General features: G+C 34.7%; 11 non-coding genes across 11 annotated transcripts; 8 read left to right on the top strand and 3 right to left on the bottom strand.

The window, feature by feature from the left end:
• Window positions 1-2055: 2055 nt before the first annotated feature.
• On the top strand, window positions 2056-2196 carry LOC133563929 (U4 spliceosomal RNA). The gene has a single exon (XR_009809200.1). It is a non-coding gene; the product is annotated as a U4 spliceosomal RNA (small nuclear RNA).
• Window positions 2197-3161: 965 nt separating this feature from the next.
• Window positions 3162-3302, top strand: LOC133563888 (U4 spliceosomal RNA). The gene has a single exon (XR_009809167.1). It is a non-coding gene; the product is annotated as a U4 spliceosomal RNA (small nuclear RNA).
• Window positions 3303-4899: 1597 nt separating this feature from the next.
• Window positions 4900-5040, bottom strand: LOC133563938 (U4 spliceosomal RNA). The gene has a single exon (XR_009809208.1). It is a non-coding gene; the product is annotated as a U4 spliceosomal RNA (small nuclear RNA).
• A 1723-nt stretch (window positions 5041-6763) lies between these two features.
• LOC133563860 (U4 spliceosomal RNA) lies at window positions 6764-6904 on the top strand. Its single transcript, XR_009809144.1, has one exon. It is a non-coding gene; the product is annotated as a U4 spliceosomal RNA (small nuclear RNA).
• A 1336-nt stretch (window positions 6905-8240) lies between these two features.
• On the top strand, window positions 8241-8381 carry LOC133563928 (U4 spliceosomal RNA). The gene has a single exon (XR_009809199.1). It is a non-coding gene; the product is annotated as a U4 spliceosomal RNA (small nuclear RNA).
• A 947-nt stretch (window positions 8382-9328) lies between these two features.
• On the top strand, window positions 9329-9469 carry LOC133563886 (U4 spliceosomal RNA). Its single transcript, XR_009809165.1, has one exon. It is a non-coding gene; the product is annotated as a U4 spliceosomal RNA (small nuclear RNA).
• Window positions 9470-11065: 1596 nt separating this feature from the next.
• LOC133563935 (U4 spliceosomal RNA) lies at window positions 11066-11206 on the bottom strand. The gene has a single exon (XR_009809205.1). It is a non-coding gene; the product is annotated as a U4 spliceosomal RNA (small nuclear RNA).
• Window positions 11207-12883: 1677 nt separating this feature from the next.
• LOC133563931 (U4 spliceosomal RNA) lies at window positions 12884-13024 on the top strand. The gene has a single exon (XR_009809202.1). It is a non-coding gene; the product is annotated as a U4 spliceosomal RNA (small nuclear RNA).
• A 3621-nt stretch (window positions 13025-16645) lies between these two features.
• LOC133563865 (U4 spliceosomal RNA) lies at window positions 16646-16786 on the top strand. Its single transcript, XR_009809148.1, has one exon. It is a non-coding gene; the product is annotated as a U4 spliceosomal RNA (small nuclear RNA).
• A 1612-nt stretch (window positions 16787-18398) lies between these two features.
• On the bottom strand, window positions 18399-18539 carry LOC133563874 (U4 spliceosomal RNA). The gene has a single exon (XR_009809156.1). It is a non-coding gene; the product is annotated as a U4 spliceosomal RNA (small nuclear RNA).
• A 2138-nt stretch (window positions 18540-20677) lies between these two features.
• Window positions 20678-20818, top strand: LOC133563863 (U4 spliceosomal RNA). The gene has a single exon (XR_009809146.1). It is a non-coding gene; the product is annotated as a U4 spliceosomal RNA (small nuclear RNA).
• Window positions 20819-22274: the final 1456 nt, after the last annotated feature.

Below are 22274 nucleotides of genomic sequence, written 5' to 3'. Positions count from 1 at the left end.
GAGCCAGATGAGGTGGTTCGGGCATCGGGTCAGGATGCCAATCGAGCGCCTCCCTATGGAGGTGTTTTGGGCACGTCTGACCGGTAGGAGGCCATGGGGAAGACCCAGGACACGTTGGGAAGACTATGTCTCCCGGCTGGCATGGGAGCGCCTCGGGATCCCCCGGGAAGAGCTGGATGAAGTGGCTGGGGAGAGGGAAGTCTGGGCTTCTCTGCTTGGGCTGCTGCCCCCGCGACCAGACCTCAGACAAGCGGAAGAAGATGGATGGAGTCGAGAGTCCAGCTGATCATTTCCATGTCTAATGTTTAGATTTGGAGGACAGCGCAAAGAAAGAGGCTTCAAAAAAAGTGTAGACAGGACAAAACAAAGAGAGCAAGCGGGGAGAAGAAGGGAGCGGAAAAAAATGCGACCGCCCTCACCAGAGGCAAGACGGAAGATCAAGTTTAATCCTAAATAAAGCATTGCGGTCACTAATACAAAAGTACTATCAAGTAATCATGTAAAGAATATTAACAATTGACTTCAGGACAACACAGTTCATATGCATATTTCATTTTGCATATTATTAACGACATTGTTTTTTTTCTAAACTAAAATTGTTGCATGGAGACATTTCACACATTTTTCATAATCTTCTTTCATACAAACGTTCAAAACTTCCAAAATGTCTTCCGATGTTGTTGTGTTCACCTCAATTTATGGAAAATATTGTGGGCTACACCTGTACAATAACTGTACATTCACACAATATACTGTTGTAACTTTATTGGCATGAAGTAAATTACTGCAAATGTCAAAGTTAGGCAACTCTTAGCCAGTCATTTGCTGCAAGTGTTGATCATTTTACTGTTTATATGTAGACATGTTTGGTTTTGTGATATTCTTTATTGTTCATTAAACTGGTAATCCACTTTTTTTCCCTCCCAGAGCAATATTTGTTGGTTGTTTGTTTTCAATATTTCAATCGTGTGGATTGTAACCATTACATTACGTTATATTATGTATAATTATTGTGTAGTGATGTGCGGATTGATTCTGGAAATATCGATACCAGATCCTTATGCTGTAATATCGATTCTCAAATCAAAATATCGATAGATTTGATACTTTAGTTAAGGGGTGTCAACAGTTTTTCCAACGAGGCCCGCATACTGAAAAATGTATGCAGGGGCCTTTTTTATAAAAAAATAAATACCTAAAAAAAATTATATGTATATATATATATAAATATGTATATATACATATATATATTACATACATATGTATGTATATTTATTATATATATGTACATATATGTATACATACATACATATATATATAGATATATATATGTGTGTGTATATATATATATATATATATATATATGTATATATATATATGTGTGTGTGTGTATATATATATATATATATATATATATATATATATTGGTGACAAAGTATACTATAATTAATTATTAGCAAGAATATTTGAGCTCGTTCTCATTACATAACCTTTTTTTTTTGCTCTCTTTTTTTCTTACATTTTACTGTTGTGCGTCCAAAATTCCGCCTGTGCAAAAGTATAAATGTTCAGTCACACATGCAATCAGGTGTTTATTTTGTTTTTTGTACTTTTTCAAATTAACTAATTCACTAGTTAGTATTATTTAAGCCTTTAATCAACTAACAAAACTTTCTTTATATTTGAAGTATATTTTAGATGAGGGGTGTCTAAACTTTTGCCACCAAGGACCACATACTGAAAGTCAAGAATGTGTGGGACATTTTTTTTAACATTCTGTAAACACATAAAATATATATATCCACCCATCCATCCATTTCCTACCGCTTGTCCCTTTCGGGGTTATATATATATATATATATATATATATATATATATATATATATATATATATATATATAGCTGAATGTGTTGTGAACAAAGACTTTGACACAATGTCTGTATAATATGACTTAGAGAACATTATATTGTGACTCATTAATCAGTTCTTATATTGACCATGATTGTGAAGGGTGTGGTGGATAATGAGCACCCTCAAAGTAACATGTGAATGATATCCTTGCTCAGTGGCAGTATCATAGCCTATGAAGTCTACCTGAGGCGTGATAATTGCTAGTTGAAAACTTTACCCAATACCCCGCCTGGATGACCTGAAATATGGTCAGCTATGGCAATTTTTGACAGTTCCTGTGGGGACTATTTCTTCTGTACAAAAAAAGGATTCAATCAAATCTTACCTCACAAAAACATAGCAATCCATATGTCCCATTTTAGGGTCACAGGGCATGTTGGAGCCTGTCACAGCTATATATATATATATATATATATATACTGTATATATATATATATACTGTATATATATATAGCTGAATGTGTGGTGAACAAAGACTTTGACACAGTGTCGGTGAAATATGATTTGAAGCAGTGGTTCTCAAATGGGGGTGCGTGTACCCCTGGAGGTATTTGAAGGTATGCCAAGGGGTACGTGAGATTTTTAAAAATATTCTAAAAATAGCAACAATTTAAAAATAATTTATAAATATATTTATTGAATAATCCTTCAACAAAATATGAATCTAAGTTCATAAACTGTGGGGGAAAAATGCAACAATGCAATATTCAGTTTTGACAGCTAGATTTTTTGTTCCATAAATATTGATGTTAAAAATTTCTTTTTTTTGTGAAGAAATGTTTAGAATTAAGTTCATGAATCTAGATGGACCTCTATTAAAATCCCCAAAGATTTCACTTTAAGTCGATAATTACTTCTATGTGTGAAAATCTTTATTCATAATTGAATCACTTGTTTATTTTTCAACAAGTTTTTAGTTATTTTTATATCTTTTTTTCCAAATAGTTCAAGAAAGACCACTACGAATTAGTAATATTTTACACTGTTATACAATTTAATAAATCAGAAACTGATGACATAGTGCTGTATTTTACTTCTTTATTTCTTTTTTTCAACCAAAAATGCTTTGCTCTGATTAGGGGTACTTGAATTAAAAAAAATGTTCACAGGGGGTACATCACTGAAAAAAGTTTGAGAACCACTGATTTAGAGAACATTATATTGTGACTCATTAATCAGTTCTTATATTGACCATGATTGTGAAGGATGTGGTGGGTAATGACCACCCTCAAGGTAACATGGGAATAGTATCTTTCCTCAGAGGCAGTATCATAACCTATGAAGTCTATCTGAGGCGTGAGTATTGCTAGTTGAAAACTTTACCCAATACCCTGCCTCAACGATCTGGAGTATGGTCATCCGTAGCAATTTTTGACAGTTTCTAAGGGGACTATCTTGTCTGTACAAAACAAGTATTTAACTTCTACTTACCTAATGATAATATATCCATCCACACATTTACTGTTGTTAATGGTCAATTCTAGCTTTATATAAGCGAGAGACGGAGTATTTTCTGGACAAGTTGCCACCTCGTCGCAGGGCCAACACAGATAGACAGACAACATTCACACGCTAGGGACCATTTAGTGTTGCCAATCAACCTATCCCCAGGTGCACGTCATTGGAGGTGGGAGGGGCCTATCCCGGGGTGCATATCACTATCCTGAGGTTCCTTTTACCAATGTTTTAATTGAAATCGAGGGGTATACTGACAAAAAAAAACGGCCCAATGGCCCACACCAAAAATATTAAAGCCAATATTTTCATGGATAAGGAAACCTTACAAAGTAACCAAGAAATGAGAAACAATTTAGGTGAGAAGTATTCACTTTAAAGGTCTACTAAAATTAGATTTTCTTATTCAAACGGGGCTAGCAGGTCTATTCTATGTGTCATACTTGATCATTTCGCGATATTGCCATATTTTTGCTGAAAGGATTTAGTAGAGAACATCCACGATAAAGTTCGCAACTGGAGAAAAGCCCTGCCTCTACAGGAAGTCGCAGAAGATGACGTCACATGTTGATGGCTCCGCATATATTCACATTGATTTTAATGGGAGCCTCCAACAAAAACAGCTATTCGGACCGAGAAAACGACAATTTCCCCATTAATTTGAGCGAGGATGAAAGATTTGTGTTTGAGGATATTGATAGCGACGGACTAGAAAAAAAAAAACGCGATTGCAATCGCGTTGCATTGAGACGGATTCATATGTTTTTAGAGACATTCACTAGGATAATTCTGGGAAATCCCTTATCTTTCTATTGTGTTGCTAGTGTTTTAGTGAGTTTAACAGTACCTGATAGTCGGAAGTGTACGTCCACGGCCGGGTATTGACGTGCAGTGTCTCGGGGAAGCTGATATCCGGTAAGTGGCGACTTTTTAACCACAATTTTCTCACCGAAACTTACTGGTTGACAAGTGGTCGGGATCCATGTCCGCTGTGATCCATAGTAAAGTTTCAACTCCGTGAATTTTAAACAAGGAATCACTGTGTTTTTGTGTGGCTAAAAGCTAAAGCTTCCCAACTCCATCTTGCTACTTTGACTTCTCCAATATTAATTGAACAAATTGCAAAAGATTCAGCAACGCAGATGTCCAAAATACTGAGTAATTATGCCGTTAAAGCAGACAACTTTTAGCTGTGTGTGTGTGCAGCGCTCATATTCATAACAGCCCGTAACGTCACGCGTACACGTCATTACGCGACGTTTTCAAGAAAAAAGTCCCGGGAAATATAAAACTGCAATTTAGTAAACTAAAAAGGCCGTATTGGCATGTGTTGCAATGTCAATATTTCATCATTGATATATAAACTAACAGATTGCATGGTGGGTAACAGTAGGTTTCAGTAGGCCTTTAAAGGTATTTTTCAGCTAGCTTGATATCAAACTAATCCATTGATACCAGAGGTGATACTGTACGTTTAATCTTAAAACGAAGATATAGATTAGAATTATACTTGTTTTGTACAGAAGAGTTAGTCCCCGTAGGAACTGTCAAAAATTGCCATGACCAACCATATTTCAGGTCGTCCAGGCGGGGTATTGGGTAAAGTTTTCAACTAGCAATAATCGCGCCTCAGATAGACTTCATGAGCTACGATACTGACTCTGAGCAAGAATACCATGGTCAAGTTACTTTGAGGGTCGTCATTATCCACCACACCCTTCACAATCATGGTCAATATTGTAACTGATTAATGAATCACAATATAATGTTCTCTAAATCATATTACACCGACATTGTCTAATGTCAAAGTCTGTGTTTACAACACATTCAGCTAAAATGTATTTATACGACTCGCTTTGTGTCGCAATGCATGATGGGACCCCACCACTTAACAATCAGTCATACCAAAGCAGGGAAGTCTGGGCTTCCCTGCTTGGGCTGCTGCCCCCGCGACTCGACCTCGGATAAGCGGAAGAAGATGGATGGATGGAGTCGAGAGTCCAGCTGATCATTTCCATGTCTAATGTTTAGATTTGGAGGAAAGAGGCTTCAAAAAAAGTGTAGACAGGACAAAACAAAGAGAGCAAGCGGGGAGAAGAAGGGAGCGGAAAAAAATGCGACCGCCCTCACCAGAGGCAAGACGGAAGATCAAGTTTAATCCAAAATAAAACATTGCGGTCACTAATACAAAAGTACTATCAAGTAATCATGTAAAGAATATTAACAATTGACTTCAGGACAACACAGTTCATATGCATATTTCATTTTGCATATGATTAACGAGGTTATTGTTTTTCTAAACTAAAATGGTTGCATGGAGACATTTCACACATTTTTCATAATCTTCTTTCATCCAAACGTTCAAAACTTTCAAAATGTCTTCCGATGTTGTTGTGTTCACCTCAATTTATGGAAAATATTGTGGGCTACACCTGTACAATAACTGTACATTCACACAATATACTGTTGTAACTTTATTGGCATGAAGTAAATTACTGCAAATGTCAAAGTTAGGCAACTCTTAGCCAGTCATTGGCTGCAAGTGTTGATCATTTTACTGTTAATATGTAGACATGTTTGTTTTTGTGATATTCTTTATTGTTCATTAAACTGGTAATCCACTTTTTTTCCCTCCCAGAGCAATATTTGTTGGTTGTTTGTTTTCAATATTTCAATCGTGTGGATTGTAATTATTAAATTACGTTATATTATGTTTAATTATTGTGTAATGATGTGCGGATTGATTCTGGAAATATCGATACCAGATCCTTATGCTGTTATATCGATTCTCAAATCAAAATATCGATACATTTGATACTTTAGTTCAGGGGTGTCCACAGTTTTTCCAACGAGGCCCGCATACTGAAAAATGTATGTAGGAACCTTTTTTATAAAAAAAAAAAAAAAAAAAAAAAAAAGTGTATGTATATATATATATATATATATATATATATATATATATATATATATATATATATATATATATATATATATATTATATAAATATGTATATATTATATATATATGTACATATATGTATACATACATACATACATACACACATATATATATATACACAATATATATATGTATATGTATGTATATAAATATATATATATATATATATATGTATGTAAATATAAATACATATATATATATACATATATATGCATATATGTATATATATATATATATATATATACACCAAGGACCACATACTGAAAGTCAAGAATGTATGGGACATTTTTTTTAACATTCTGTAAACACATAAAATATATATATCCACCCATCCATCCATTTCCTACCGCTTGTGACTCATTAATCAGTTCTTATATTGACCATGATTGTGAAGGGTGTGGTGGATAATGACCACCCTCAAAGTAACATGTGAATGGTATTCTTGCTCAGTGGCAGTATCATGGCCCATGAAGTCTACCTGAGGCGTGATTATTGCTAGTTGAAAACTTTACCCAATACCCTGTCTGGATGACCTGAAAAATGGTCAGCTATGGCAATTTTTGACAGTTCCCGTGGGGACTATTTCTTCTGTACAAAAAAAGAATTCAACCAAATCTTACCTTACAATAACGTAGCAATCTATTTTATACCATATGTCCCATTTTAGGGTCACAGGGCATGCTGGAGCCTGTCACAGCTATATATATATATATATATATATATATATATATATATATATATATATATATATATAGCTGAATGTGTGGTGAACAAAAACTTTGACACAGTGTCGGTGAAATATGATTTGAAGCAGTGGTTCTCAAATGGGGGTGCGTGTACCCCTGGGGGTATTTGAAGGTATGCCAAGGGGTACGTGAGATTTTTAAAAATATTCTAAAAATAGCAACAATTTAAAAATAATTTATAAATATATTTATTGAATAATCCTTCAACAAAATATGAATCTAAGTTCATAAACTGTGGGGAAAAAATGCAACAATGCAATATTCAGTGTTGACAGCTAGATTTTTTGTTCCATAAATATTGATGTTAAAGATTTTTTTTTTTTGTGAAGAAATGTTTAGAATTAAGTTCATGAATCTAGATGGACCTCTATTAAAATCCCCAAAGATTTCACTTTAAGTCGATAATTACTTCTATGTGTGAAAATCTTAATTCATAATTGAATCACTTGTTTATTTTTCAACAAGTTTTATATATATATATATGTGTGTGTGTATATATATATATATATATATATATATATATATATATATTGGTGACAAAGTATACTATAATTAATTATTAGCAAGAATATTTCAGCTCGTTCTCATTGCATAACCTTTTTTTTTTGCTCTCTTTTTTTCTTACATTTTACTGTTGTGCGTCCAAAATTCCGCCTGTGCAAAAGTATAAATGTTCAGTCACACATGCAATCAGGTGTTTATTTTGTTTTTTGTACTTTTTCAAATTAACTAATTCACTAGTTAGTATTATTTAAGCCTTTAATCAACTAACAAAACTTTCTTTATATTTGAAGTATATTTTAGATGAGGGGTGTCTAAACTTTTGCCACCAAGGACCACATACTGAAAGTCAAGAATGTGTGGGACATTTTTTATAACATTCTGTAAACACATAAAATATATATATCTACCCATCCATCCATTTCCTACCGCTTGTCCCTTTCGGGGTTATATATATATATATATATATATATATATATATATATATATATATATATATATATATATATATATAGCTGAATGTGTTGTGAACAAAGACTTTGACACAATGTCTGTATAATATGACTTAGAGAACATTATATTGTGACTCATTAATCAGTTCTTATATTGACCATGATTGTGAAGGGTGTGGTGGATAAAGACCACCCTCAAAGTAACATGTGAATGATATCCTTGCTCAGTGGCAGTATCATAGCCTATGAAGTCTACCTGAGGCGTGATAATTGCTAGTTGAAAACTTTACCCAATACCCCGCCTGGATGACCTGAAATATGGTCAGCTATGGCAATTTTTGACAGTTCCTGTGGGGACTATTTCTTCTGTACAAAAAAAGGATTCAATCAAATCTTACCTCACAAAAACATAGCAACCCATATGTCCCATTTTAGGGTCACAGGGCATGTTGGAGCCTGTCACAGCTATATATATATATATATATATATATATATATATATATATAGAGCTGAATGTGTGGTGAACAAAAACTTTGACACAGTGTCGGTGAAATATTATTTGAAGCAGTGGTTCTCAAATGGGGGTGCGTGTACCCCTGGGGGTATTTGAAGGTATGCCAAGGGGTACGTGAGATTTTTAAAAATATTCTAAAAATAGCAACAATTTAAAAATAATTTATAAATATATTTATTGAATAATCCTTCAACAAAATATGAATCTAAGTTCATAAACTGTGGGGAAAAAATGCAACAATGCAATATTCAGTGTTGACAGCTAGATTTTTTGTTCCATAAATATTGATGTTAAAGATTTTTTTTTTTTGTGAAGAAATGTTTAGAATTAAGTTCATGAATCTAGATGGACCTCTATTAAAATCCCCAAAGATTTCACTTTAAGTCGATAATTACTTCTATGTGTGAAAATCTTTATTCATAATTGAATCACTTGTTTATTTTTCAACAAGTTTTTAGTTATTTTTATATCTTTTTTTCCAAATAGTTCAAGAAAGACCACTACGAATTAGTAATATTTTACACTGTTATATAATTTAATAAATCAAAAACTGATGACATAGTGCTGTATTTTACTTCTTTATTTCTTTTTTTCAACCAAAAATGCTTTGCTCTGATTAGGGGTACTTGAATTAAAAAAAATGTTCACAGGGGGTACATCACTGAAAAAAGTTTGAGAACCACTGATTTAGAGAACATTATATTGTGACTCATTAATCAGTTCTTATATTGACCATGATTGTGAAGGATGTGGTGGGTAATGACCACCCTCAAGGTAACATGGGAATAGTATCTTTCCTCAGAGGCAGTATCATAACCTATGAAGTCTATCTGAGGCGTGAGTATTGCTAGTTGAAAACTTTACCCAATACCCTGCTTCAACGATCTGGAGTATGGTCATCCGTAGCAATTTTTGACAGTTTCTAAGGGGACTATCTTGTCTGTACAAAACAAGTATTTAACTTCTACTTACCTAATGATAATATATCCATCCACACATTTACTGTTGTTAATGGTCAATTCTAGCTTTATATAAGCGAGAGACGGAGTATTTTCTGGACAAGTTGCCACCTCGTCGCAGGGCCAACACAGATAGACAGACAACATTCACACGCTAGGGACCATTTAGTGTTGCCAATCAACCTATCCCCAGGTGCACGTCTTTGGAGGTGGGAGGGGCCTATCCCGGGGTGCATATCACTATCCTGAGGTTCCTTTTACCAATGTTTTAATTGAAATCGAGGGGTATACTGACAAAAAAAAACGGCCCAATGGCCCACACCAAAAATATTAAAGCCAATATTTTCATGGATAAGGAAACCTTACGAAGTAACCAAGAAATGAGAAACAATTTAGGTGAGAAGTATTCACTTTAAAGGTCTACTAAAATTAGATTTTCTTATTCAAACGGGGCTAGCAGGTCTATTCTATGTGTCATACTTGATCATTTCGCGATATTGCCATATTTTTGCTGAAAGGATTTAGTAGAGAACATCCACGATAAAGTTCGCAACTGGAGAAAAGCCCTGCCTCTACAGGAAGTCGCAGAAGATGACGTCACATGTTGATGGCTCCTCATATATTCACATTGATTTTAATGGGAGCCTCCAACAAAAACAGCTATTCGGACCGAGAAAACGACAATTTCCCCATTAATTTGAGCGAGGATGAAAGATTTGTGTTTGAGGATATTGATAGCGACGGACTAGAAAAAAAAACCGCGATTGCAATCGCGTTGCATTGAGACGGATTCATATGTTTTTAGAGACATTCACTAGGATAATTCTGGGAAATCCCTTATCTTTCTATTGTGTTGCTAGTGTTTTAGTGAGTTTAACAGTACCTGATAGTCGGAAGTGTACGTCCACGGCCGGGTATTGACGTGCAGTGTCTCGGGGAAGCTGATATCCGGTAAGTGGCGACTTTTTAACCACAATTTTCTCACCGAAACTTACTGGTTGACAAGTGGTCGGGATCCATGTCCGCTGTGATCCATAGTAAAGTTTCAACTCCGTGAATTTTAAACAAGGAATCACTGTGTTTTTGTGTGGCTAAAAGCTAAAGCTTCCCAACTCCATCTTGCTACTTTGACTTCTCCAATATTAATTGAACAAATTGCAAAAGATTCAGCAACGCAGATGTCCAAAATACTGAGTAATTATGCCGTTAAAGCAGACAACTTTTAGCTGTGTGTGTGTGCAGCGCTCATATTCATAACAGCCCGTAACGTCACGCGTACACGTCATTATGCGACGTTTTCAAGAAAAAAGTCCCGGGAAATATAAAACTGCAATTTAGTAAACTAAAAAGGCCGTATTGGCATGTGTTGCAATGTCAATATTTCATCATTGATATATAAACTAACAGATTGCATGGTGGGTAACAGTGGGTTTCAGTAGGCCTTTAAAGGTATTTTTCAGCTAGCTTGATATCAAACTAATCCATTGATACCAGAGGTGATACTGTACGTTTAATCTTAAAACGAAGATATAGATTAGAAGTATACTTGTTTTGTACAGAAGAGTTAGTCCCCATAGGAACTGTCAAAAGTTGCCATGACCAACCATATTTCAGGTCGTCCAGGCGGGGTATTGGGTAAAGTTTTCAACTAGCAATAATCGCGCCTCAGATAGACTTCATGAGCTACGATACTGCCTCTGAGCAAGAATACCATGGTCAAGTTACTTTGAGGGTCGTCATTATCCACCACACCCTTCACAATCATGGTCAATATTGTAACTGATTAATGAATCACAATATAATGTTCTCTAAATCATATTACACCGACATTTTCTAATGTCAAAGTCTGTGTTTACAACACATTCAGCTAAAATGTATTTATACGACTCGCTTTGTGTCGCAATGCATGATGGGACCCCACCACTTAACAATCAGTCATACCAAAGCAGGGAAGTCTGGGCTTCCCTGCTTGGGCTGCTGCCCCCGCGACTCGACCTCGGATAAGCGGAAGAAGATGGATGGATGGAGTCGAGAGTCCAGCTGATCATTTCCATGTCTAATGTTTAGATTTGGAGGAAAGAGGCTTCAAAAAAAGTGTAGACAGGACAAAACAAAGAGAGCAAGCGGGGAGAAGAAGGGAGCGGAAAAAAATGCGACCGCCCTCACCAGAGGCAAGACGGAAGATCAAGTTTAATCCAAAATAAAACATTGCGGTCACTAATACAAAAGTACTATCAAGTAATCATGTAAAGAATATTAACAATTGACTTCAGGACAACACAGTTCATATGCATATTTCATTTTGCATATGATTAACGAGGTTATTGTTTTTCTAAACTAAAATGGTTGCATGGAGACATTTCACACATTTTTCATAATCTTCTTTCATCCAAACGTTCAAAACTTTCAAAATGTCTTCCGATGTTGTTGTGTTCACCACAATTTATGGAAAATATTGTGGGCTACACCTGTACAATAACTGTACATTCACACAATATACTGTTGTAACTTTATTGGCATGAAGTAAATTACTGCAAATGTCAAAGTTAGGCAACTCTTAGCCAGTCATTGGCTGCAAGTGTTGATCATTTTACTGTTAATATGTAGACATGTTTGTTTTTGTGATATTCTTTATTGTTCATTAAACTGGTAATCCACTTTTTTTCCCTCCCAGAGCAATATTTGTTGGTTGTTTGTTTTCAATATTTCAATCGTGTGGATTGTAATTATTAAATTACGTTATATTATGTTTAATTATTGTGTAATGATGTGCGGATTGATTCTGGAAATATCGATACCAGATCCTTATGCTGTTATATCGATTCTCAAATCAAAATATCGATACATTTGATACTTTAGTTCAGGGGTGTCCACAGTTTTTCCAACGAGGCCCGCATACTGAAAAATGTATGTAGGAACCTTTTTTATAAAAAAATCAAAAAATCAAAAAAAAATTATATGTATGTATATATATATATATATATATATATATATATATATATATATATATATATATATATATATATATATTATATAAATATGTATATATTATATATATATGTACATATATGTATACATACATACATACATACACACATATATATATATACACAATATATATATGTATATGTATGTATATAAATATATATATATATATATATGTATGTAAATATAAATACATATATATATATACACCAAGGACCACATACTGAAAGGCAAGAATGTATGGGACATTTTTTTTAACATTCTGTAAACACATAAAATATATATATCCACCCATCCATCCATTTCCTACCGCTTGTGACTCATTAATCAGTTCTTATATTGACCATGATTGTGAAGGGTGTGGTGGATAATGACCACCCTCAAAGTAACATGTGAATGGTATCCTTGCTCAGTGGCAGTATCATGGCCCATGAAGTCTATCTGAGGCGTGATTATTGCTAGTTGAAAACTTTACCCAATACCCTGTCTGGATGACCTGAAATATGGTCAGCTATGGCAATTTTTGACAGTTCCTATGGGGACTATTTCTTCTGTACAAAAAAAGAATTCAACCAAATCTTACCTTACAATAATGTAGCAATCTATTTTATACCATATGTCCCATTTTAGGGTCACAGGGCATGCTGGAGCCTGTCACAGCTATATATATATATATATATATATAGCTGAATGTGTGGTGAACAAAAACTTTGACACAGTGTCGGTGAAATATGATTTGAAGCAGTGGTTCTCAAATGGGGGTGCGTGTACCCCTGGGGGTATTTGAAGGTATGCCAAGGGGTACGTGAGATTTTTAAAAATATTCTAAAAATAGCAGCAATTAAAAATAATTTATAAATATATTTATTGAATAATCCTTCAACAAAATATGAATCTAAGTTCATAAACTGTGGGGAAAAAATGCAACAATGCAATATTCAGTGTTGACAGCTAGATTTTTTGTTCCATAAATATTGATGTTAAAGATTTTTTTTTTTTGTGAAGAAATGTTTAGAATTAAGTTCATGAATCTAGATTGACCTCTATTACAATCCCCAAAGATTTCACTTTAAGTCGATAATTACTTCTATGTGTGAAAATCTTTATTCATAATTGAATCACTTGTTTATTTTTCCATAAGTTTTTAGTTATTTTTATATCTTTTTTTTCCAAATAGTTCAAGAAAGACCACTACAAATGAGCAATATTTTGCACTGTTATACAATTTAATAAATCAGAAACTGATGACATAGTGCTGTATTTTACTTCTTTATCTCTTTTTTTCAACCAAAAATGCTTTGCTCCGATTAGGGGTACTTGAATTAAAAAAAAATTTCACAGGGGGTACATCACTGAAAAAAGGTTAAGAACCACTGATTTAGAGAACATTATATTGTGACTCATTAATCAGTTCTTATATTGACCATGATTGTGAAAGATGTGGTGGATAATGACCACCCTCAAGGTAACATGGGAATGGTATCCTTCAGGGGTGTGGACTTAAGTCACATGACTTTGACTCAACTCAGACTTTATTCATGAAATTGATCACTTTAGTCTCGACTTGACAAAATGTAAAAAGACTTGCAACTCGACTTAGACTTTAACATCAATTACTTGTGACTTGACTTGGACTTGAGCCTTTTGGCTTGACATGACTTGCTACTTCCCCCAAAACCCAATGATTAAAAAGTTATTCAGGAGCGTTCCGTGTCTGTCAGCGTGTGTGCGATGACAGCCTGTGCGCTACCTGTCAGAACAACAGCCAATCAAATTAAATCCACATTATTTTCGTCACACAGCATTCAGCCAATCAAATTGCATGAAAACCAACGAAGAAGAGCTCTCATACAACACGCCAATGAGGAAAAATGATGCCAGAAATTGTTTCGTTCGGGTATTAAAACTACGACTTGGTCAACAAAAAACGAATTCCAGTATGCAAAGCATACGGTTCGTTCGAAGATTACAGACAGAGACGCAACAACTTCCAACTTCGTTCGACATTTGAAGAAGGTTAAGTTTTGAATGTAAGTTAACATTTATTGGCTGAGTAATGTAACTTTTATTTGCTGTTTAGTTAAATCAGTGAGGTTCCAAACTCACTGCTAACGTTATGAAAATAGACATCGTATAAGGGTACGCAACATCGAGCGCTACTGCCTACTGGCGCTGACGTGAAGCGGGGCCGCCATCTTGGAGTGGTGATCCCCTCCACTCAGTGCAATTCATTTGGCAGGAGCAATGAACTGTCAGTGCATTTAATTCATTTTACCTCACTGAATACCACTGATATTCACGCGTTTTTTTTTTTCATACGTGAAACTATGATAAAAGACACATTTTTTGGCGTGTTCATTGTTTGCTTAACAGTAGTGGAATATTCTTATATGCTATAAGTGAGCAGACGTCCAAGATCAAAACTGGGAATAATAATCCCAAAAGGGGGGAAAAAAACAGTCAGCTATTTTTAAGGCGAAGAAACAATATGATTAGGTTATATATACATGCGTATATCCTACATAAACAATGTATAAATACATAAGATATCTATATATCTTATAGACTGTATATCTGTTGCTGCAACAGCAGAGAGTTTATTCTGTCTTGACACTTTGTATTAATATTTTGTATTACATTCTTCCCTTAAATGATCATGTTTACAGTGATTGTTTTATATGTATTTTTCATGTATGTTGCTTCGGATAAAAGCGTCTGCAAAATACTTAAACATAAACATATATAAACACCTGAAAGTTTTTATATCAGCTAAAACCACAAATCTGTTTCACTGGATTCAGAATAAAAGCAAATTCTGTCTTACCCAACAAAGTGAGTATTTGAATATTGTTACTTGAAGACTTATTTCTGGTTACAATTATACTGTTAAGAAAGTATTGTCTCATACTTTGCCTAAAATGAGAATGCATCATAATCAGTGGCGGCTGGTGAATTTTGTTTTAGGTGGGGCTGAAAGTTTGTAAACCAAATACTTGTAGGGGCGTCATCCTCCCCCAGAAGATTTCTTTGTGATTTTCACGTACAAATTGAAGATCTTTGTTCCTTTCAACTCTGTGGTAATACTCTTTTCACAAAATAAAACCATGTTAATGTTCAATCTTACTTGTGAAAAGTAATCCCCCGATTCCTATTTTCAACAGTCCACTCATTAAAGCAGGAAAACGCTAAACACCAGCCCAGCATCTTTGTTTGCTACCTGTTAACTGTCAGTTTAGGCTGCTTGCCGGCTCCTCATCACCACCTCAAGATGGCAGCCAAATTGCTCACGTCATAGCAGCCAATGCTGCGTCTACTTATAAAATGTCTATGGTTATAACGTCATTGCAAACACGACAATCTGTTGCGTCCACTGCAGTTCGCTACCTTATTCATACTTTTTGTGAAGTGGTTTTTTTTAAGCAGGGTTGCATGAGGTACCCACTCAGAATGTTACGTTAGTCAATGTATCACACACGGTAATGTAACGTTATACGGTGGTCAGCAGCACCGCATATTTTAGCCACCTACAAAAAGACAAACATAGTCAAATAAAGGTCAGTTAAAATGTATACTATATAGAGAATATGTGTAAATATTCCATAGGGCAGTGAAATCTAAAAACTACAACTCTGTTCCTTGTTATTTTCATGTAGTTATGTTTTTCATGTGTACGCACACATCCATACACATACAGTATGAGATGAGATCAATGAGATAAGGTAAGAACAGGATAGAGACTGCTATGGAACTAGTTACAATGCAATATGCCATGGAAATACAATGTTAACACCTTTGTGCAAATAATTACAGTTGCACTTGTTTTTTTCAAATGTGTTCATTCTGTAAAGGAATGAGTTAAATGTTTAAAATAACTGGTTAATAGTGCTATTATGAAGTGCAATGTCAGCACAATTTTTTTTTTAATAATAAATACATACAGTGTTTTAAAAGCATACACAATCTGTGTAAATATTTTAGTCTGGGGTTAGAAGGACTTGAAATGACTTGAAACTCAAAATGCAGGACTTGGGACTTGACTTGAGACTTTCCAGTCTTGACTCGGGACTTGCCTGTCTTGACTTGGGACTTGACTCGAGACTCGAGGGCAAAGACTTGAGACTTACTTGTGACTTGCAAAACAATGACTTGGTCCCACCTCTGGGATCCTTGCTCAGAGGCAGTATCGTAGCCCATGAAGTCTATCTGAGGCGCGAGTATTGCTAGTTGAAAACTTTACCCAATACCCTGCCTGAATGACCCGGAATATGGTCATCCGTAGCAATTTTTGACAGTTCCTACGGGGACTATCTTGTCTGTACAAAACAAGTATTTAACTTCTACTTACCTAATGATAATATATCCATCCACACATTTACTGTTGTTAATGGTCAATTCTACCTGTATTTAAGCGGGAGACGGAGTATGTTCTGGACAAGTTTCCACCTCGTCGCAGGGGCAACACAGATAGACAGACAACATTCACACACTAGGGACCATTTAGTGTTGCCAATCAACCGATCCCCAGGTGCATGTCTTTGGAGGTGGGAGGGGCCTATCCTGAGGTTCCTTTTACCCTTTTTTTAATTGAAATCGAGGGGTATACTGACAAATAGCAACGGCCCAATGGCCCACACCAAAAATATTAAAGCCAATAAATTCATGGATAAGGAAACCTAACAAAGTAACCAAGAAATGAGAAACAATTTAGGTGAGAAGTATTCACTTTAAAAGCCTACTAAAATTAGATTTTCTTATTCAAACGGGGCTAGCAGGTCTATTCTATGTGTCATACTTGATCATTTCGCGATATTGACATATTTTTGCTGAAAGGATTTAGTAGAGAACATCCACGATAAAGTTCACAACTGGAGAAAAGCCCTGCCTCTAGAGGAAGTCGCAGAAGATGACGTCACATGTTGATGGCTCCTCATATATTTACATTGATTTTAATGGGAGCCTCCAACAAAAACAGCTATTGGGACCGAGAAAACGACAATTTCCCCATTAATTTGAGCGAGGATGAAAGATTCGTGTTTGAGGATATTGATAGCGACGGACTAGAAAAAAAAAAAATATTAAAAAAAAAAACGCGATTGCAATCGCGTTGCATTGAGACGGATTCATATGTTTTTAGAGACATTCACTAGGATAATTCTGGGAAATCCCTTATCTTTCTATTGTGTTGCTAGTGTTGTAGTGAGTTTAACAGTACCTGATAGTCGGAAGTGTACGTCCACGCCCGGGTGTTGACGCGCAGTGTCTCGGGGAAGTCGACGGCAGCTGTACGGGAGGCGCGAGCTCAGCTCATATCCGGTAAGTGGCGACTTTTTAACCACAATTTTCTTACCAAAACTTGCTGGTTGAAAAGTGGTCGGGATCCATGTCCGCTGTGATCCGTAGGAAAGTTTCAACTCCGTGAATTTTAAACAAGGAATCACCGTGTGTTTGTGTGGCTAAAGGCTAAAGCTTCCCAACTCCATCTTACTACTTTGACTTCTCCAATATTAATTGAACAAATTGCAAAAGATTCAGCAACACAGATGTCAAAAATACTGTGTAATTATGACATTAAAGTGTGTGTGTGCAGCGCTCATATTCATAACAGCCCGTAACATCACGCGTAGACGTCATCATTATGTGACGTTTTCAAGAAAAAAGTCCCGGGAAATATAAAACTGCAATTTAGTAAACTAAAAAGGCCGTATTGGCATGTGTTGCAATGTCAATATTTCATCATTGATATATAAACTAACAGATTGCATGGTGGGTAACAGTGGGTTTCAGTAGGCCTTTAAAGGTGTTTTTCAACTAGCTTGATATCTAACTAATCCATCGACACCAGAGGTGATACCGTGAATCTAACCTTAAAATGAAGATATATATTTGAATTATGATTGTTTTGTACAGAAGAGTTAGTCCCCGTAGGAACTGTCAAATATTGCCATGACCAATCATGTTTCAGGTCATCCGGGCGGGGTTTTGGGTAAAGTTTTCAACTAGCAATAATTGCGCCTCAGACAGACTTCATGGGCTACGATACTGCCTCTGAGCAAGAATACTGTGGTCAAGTTACTTTGAGGGTCGTCATTATCCACCACACCCTTCACAATCATGGTCAATATTGTAACTGATTAATGAATCACAATATAATGTTCTCTAAATCATGTTACACCGACATTGTCTAATGTCAAAGTCTGTGTTTACAACACATTCAGCTAAAATGTATTTATACGACTCGCTTTGTGTCGCAATGCATGATGGGACCCCACCACTTAACAATCAGTCATACCGAAGCAGGGAAGTCTGGGCTTCCCTGCTTGGGCTGCTGTCCCCGCGACTCGACCTCGGATAAGCGGAAGAAGATGGATGGATGGAGTCGAGAGTCCAGCTGATCATTTCCATGTCTAATGTTTAGATTTGGAGGAAAGAGGCTTCAAAAAAAGTGTAGACAGGACAAAACAAAGAGAGCAAGCGGGGAGAAGAAGGGAGCGGAAAAAAATGCGACCGCCCTCACCAGAGGCAAGACGGAAGATCAAGTTTAATCCAAAATAAAGCATTGCGGTCACTAATACAAAAGTACTATCAAGTAATCATGTAAAGAATATTAACAATTGACTTCAGGACAACACAGTTCATATGCATATTTCATTTTGCATATGATTAACGAGGTTATTGTTTTTCTAAACTAAAATGGTTGCATGGAGACATTTCACACATTTTTCATAATCTTCTTTCATCCAAACGTTCAAAACTTTCAAAATGTCTTCCGATGTTGTTGTGTTCACCTCAATTTATGGAAAATATTGTGGGCTACACCTGTACAATAACTGTACATTCACACAATATACTGTTGTAACTTTATTGGCATGAAGTAAATTACTGCAAATGTCAAAGTGAGGCAACTCTTAGCCAGTCATTGGCTGCAAGTGTTGATCATTTTACTGTTAATATGTAGACATGTTTGTTTTTGTGATATTCTTTATTGTTCATTAAACTGGTAATCCACTTTTTTTCCCTCCCAGAGCAATATTTGTTGGTTGTTTGTTTTCAATATTTCAATCGTGTGGATTGTAATTATTAAATTACGTTATATTATGTTTAATTATTGTGTAGTGATGTGTGGATTGATTCTGGAAATATCGATACCAGATCCTTATGCTGTTATATCGATTCTCAAATCAAAATATCGATACATTTGATACTTTAGTTCAGGGGTGTCCACAGTTTTTCCAACGAGGCCCGCATACTGAAAAATGTATGCAGGAACCTTTTTTATGAAAAAATCAAAAAATCCAAAAAAATATATATGTATATATATATATATATATATATATATATATATATATATATATATATATATATATATATATATATATATATATATATATATACATATATATATACATATATATATATATATATATATATTTATATATATATATATTTATATATATATATATATTATATATTATATACATATGTACATATTATATATATATGTACATATATGTATACATACATACATACATACACACATATATATATATACACAATATATATATGTATATGTATGTATATAAATATATATATATATGTATGTAAATATAAATACATATATATATATACATATATATACATATATACATATATATATATATATATATATATATATATATATATATATATATATATATATATATATATATTGGTGACAAATTATACTATAATTAATTATTAGCCAGAATATTTGAGCTTGTTCTCATTACATAACCTTTTTAATTTTTTGCTGTCTTTTTTTCTTACATTTTACTGTTGTGTGTCCAAAATTCCGCCTGTGCAAAAGTATAAAGTTTCAGTCACACATGCAATCAGGTGTTTATTTTGTTTTTTGTACTTTTTCAAATGAACTAATTCACTACTTAGTATTATTTAAGCCTTTAATCAACTAACAAAACTTTGTATTTGAAGTATATTTTAGATGAGGGGTGTCTAAACTTTTGCCACCAAGGACCACATACTGAAAGTCAAGAATGTATGGGACATTTTTTTTAACATTCTGTAAACACATAAAATATATATATCCACCCATCCATCCATTTCCTACCGCTTGTGACTCATTAATCAGTTCTTATATTGACCATGATTGTGAAGGGTGTGGTGGATAATGACTACCCTCAAAGTAACATGTGAATGGTATCCTTGCTCAGTGGCAGTATCATAGCCCATGAAGTCTACCTGAGGCGTGATAATTGCTAGTTGAAAACTTTACCCAATACCCTGTCTGGATGACCTGGAATATCGTCAGCTATGGCAATTTTTGACAGTTCCCGTGGGGACTATTTCTTCTGTAAAAAAAAAATAATTCAACCAAATTCTACCTAACAATAACATAGCAATCTATTTTACACCATTTGTCCCATTTTAGGGTCACAGGGCATGCTGGAACCTGTCACAGCTATGTATATATATATATATATATATATATATATATATATATATACTGTATATATATATATATATATATATAGCTGAATGTGTGCTAAACAAAGACTTTGACTCAGTGTCGGTGAAATATGATTCGAAGCAGTGGTTCTCAAATGGGGGTGCGTGTACCCCTGGGGGTATTTGAAGGTATGCCAAGGGGTACGTGAGATTTTTAAAAATATTCTAAAAATAGCAACAATTTAAAAATAATTTATAAATATATTTATTGAATAATCCTTCAACAAAATATGAATCTAAGTTCATAAACTGTGGGGGAAAAATGCAACAATGCAATTTTCAGTGTTGACAGCTAGATTTTTTGTTCCATAAATATTGATGTTAAAGATTTCTTTTTTTGGGGAAGAAATGTTTAGAATTAAGTTCATGAATCCAGATGGACCTCTATTACAATCCCCAAAGATTTCACTTTAAGTCAATAATTACTTCTATGTGTGAAAATCTTTATTCATAATTGAATCACTTGTTTATTTTTCAACAAGTTTTTAGTTATTTTTATATCTTTTTTTCCAAATTGTTCAAGAAAGACCACTACAAATTAGCAATATTTTGCACTGTTATACAATTTAATAAATCAGTAACTGATGACATAGTGCTGTATTTTACTTCTTTATCTCTTTTTTTCAACCAAAAATGCTTTGCTCTGATTAGGGGTACTTGAATTAAAAAAAATTTTCACAGGGGGTACATCACTGAAAAAAGGTTGAGAACCACTGATATAGAGAACATTATATTGTGACTCATTAATCAGTTCTTATATTGACCATGATTGTGAAGGATGTGTTGGATAATGACCACCCTCAAGGTAACAAGTGAATGGTATCCTTCAGGGGTGTGGACTTGAGTCACATGACTTCAACTGGTGTCAGACTCAATTCATGAAATTGATGACTTTAGTCTCGACTTGACAAAATGTAAAAAGACTTGCAACTTGACTTAGACTTTAACATCAACATCAATGACTTGTGAATTGACCTTGATTCGAGCCTTTTGGATTGACATGACTTGCTACTTTCCCCAAATCCCAATGATTAAAAAGATATTCAGGAGCGTTCCATATCTGTCTGTGTCTGTCAGCGTGTGTGCGATGACAGCCTGTGCGCTACCTGTCAGAACAACAGCCAATCAAATTAAATCCACATTAATTTGTCACACAGCATTCAGCCAATCAAATTGCATGAAAACCAACGAAGAAGAGCTCTCATACAACACGCCAATGAGGAAAAATGATGCCAAAAATTGTTTCGTTCGGGTATTAAAACTACGACTTGGTCAACAAAAAACAAATTC

Source organism: Nerophis ophidion, linkage group LG12, assembly GCF_033978795.1.
Source record: "Nerophis ophidion isolate RoL-2023_Sa linkage group LG12, RoL_Noph_v1.0, whole genome shotgun sequence".
Lineage (NCBI taxonomy): Eukaryota > Metazoa > Chordata > Actinopteri > Syngnathiformes > Syngnathidae > Nerophis > Nerophis ophidion.
This window is presented reverse-complemented; position numbering and strand designations above follow the sequence as displayed.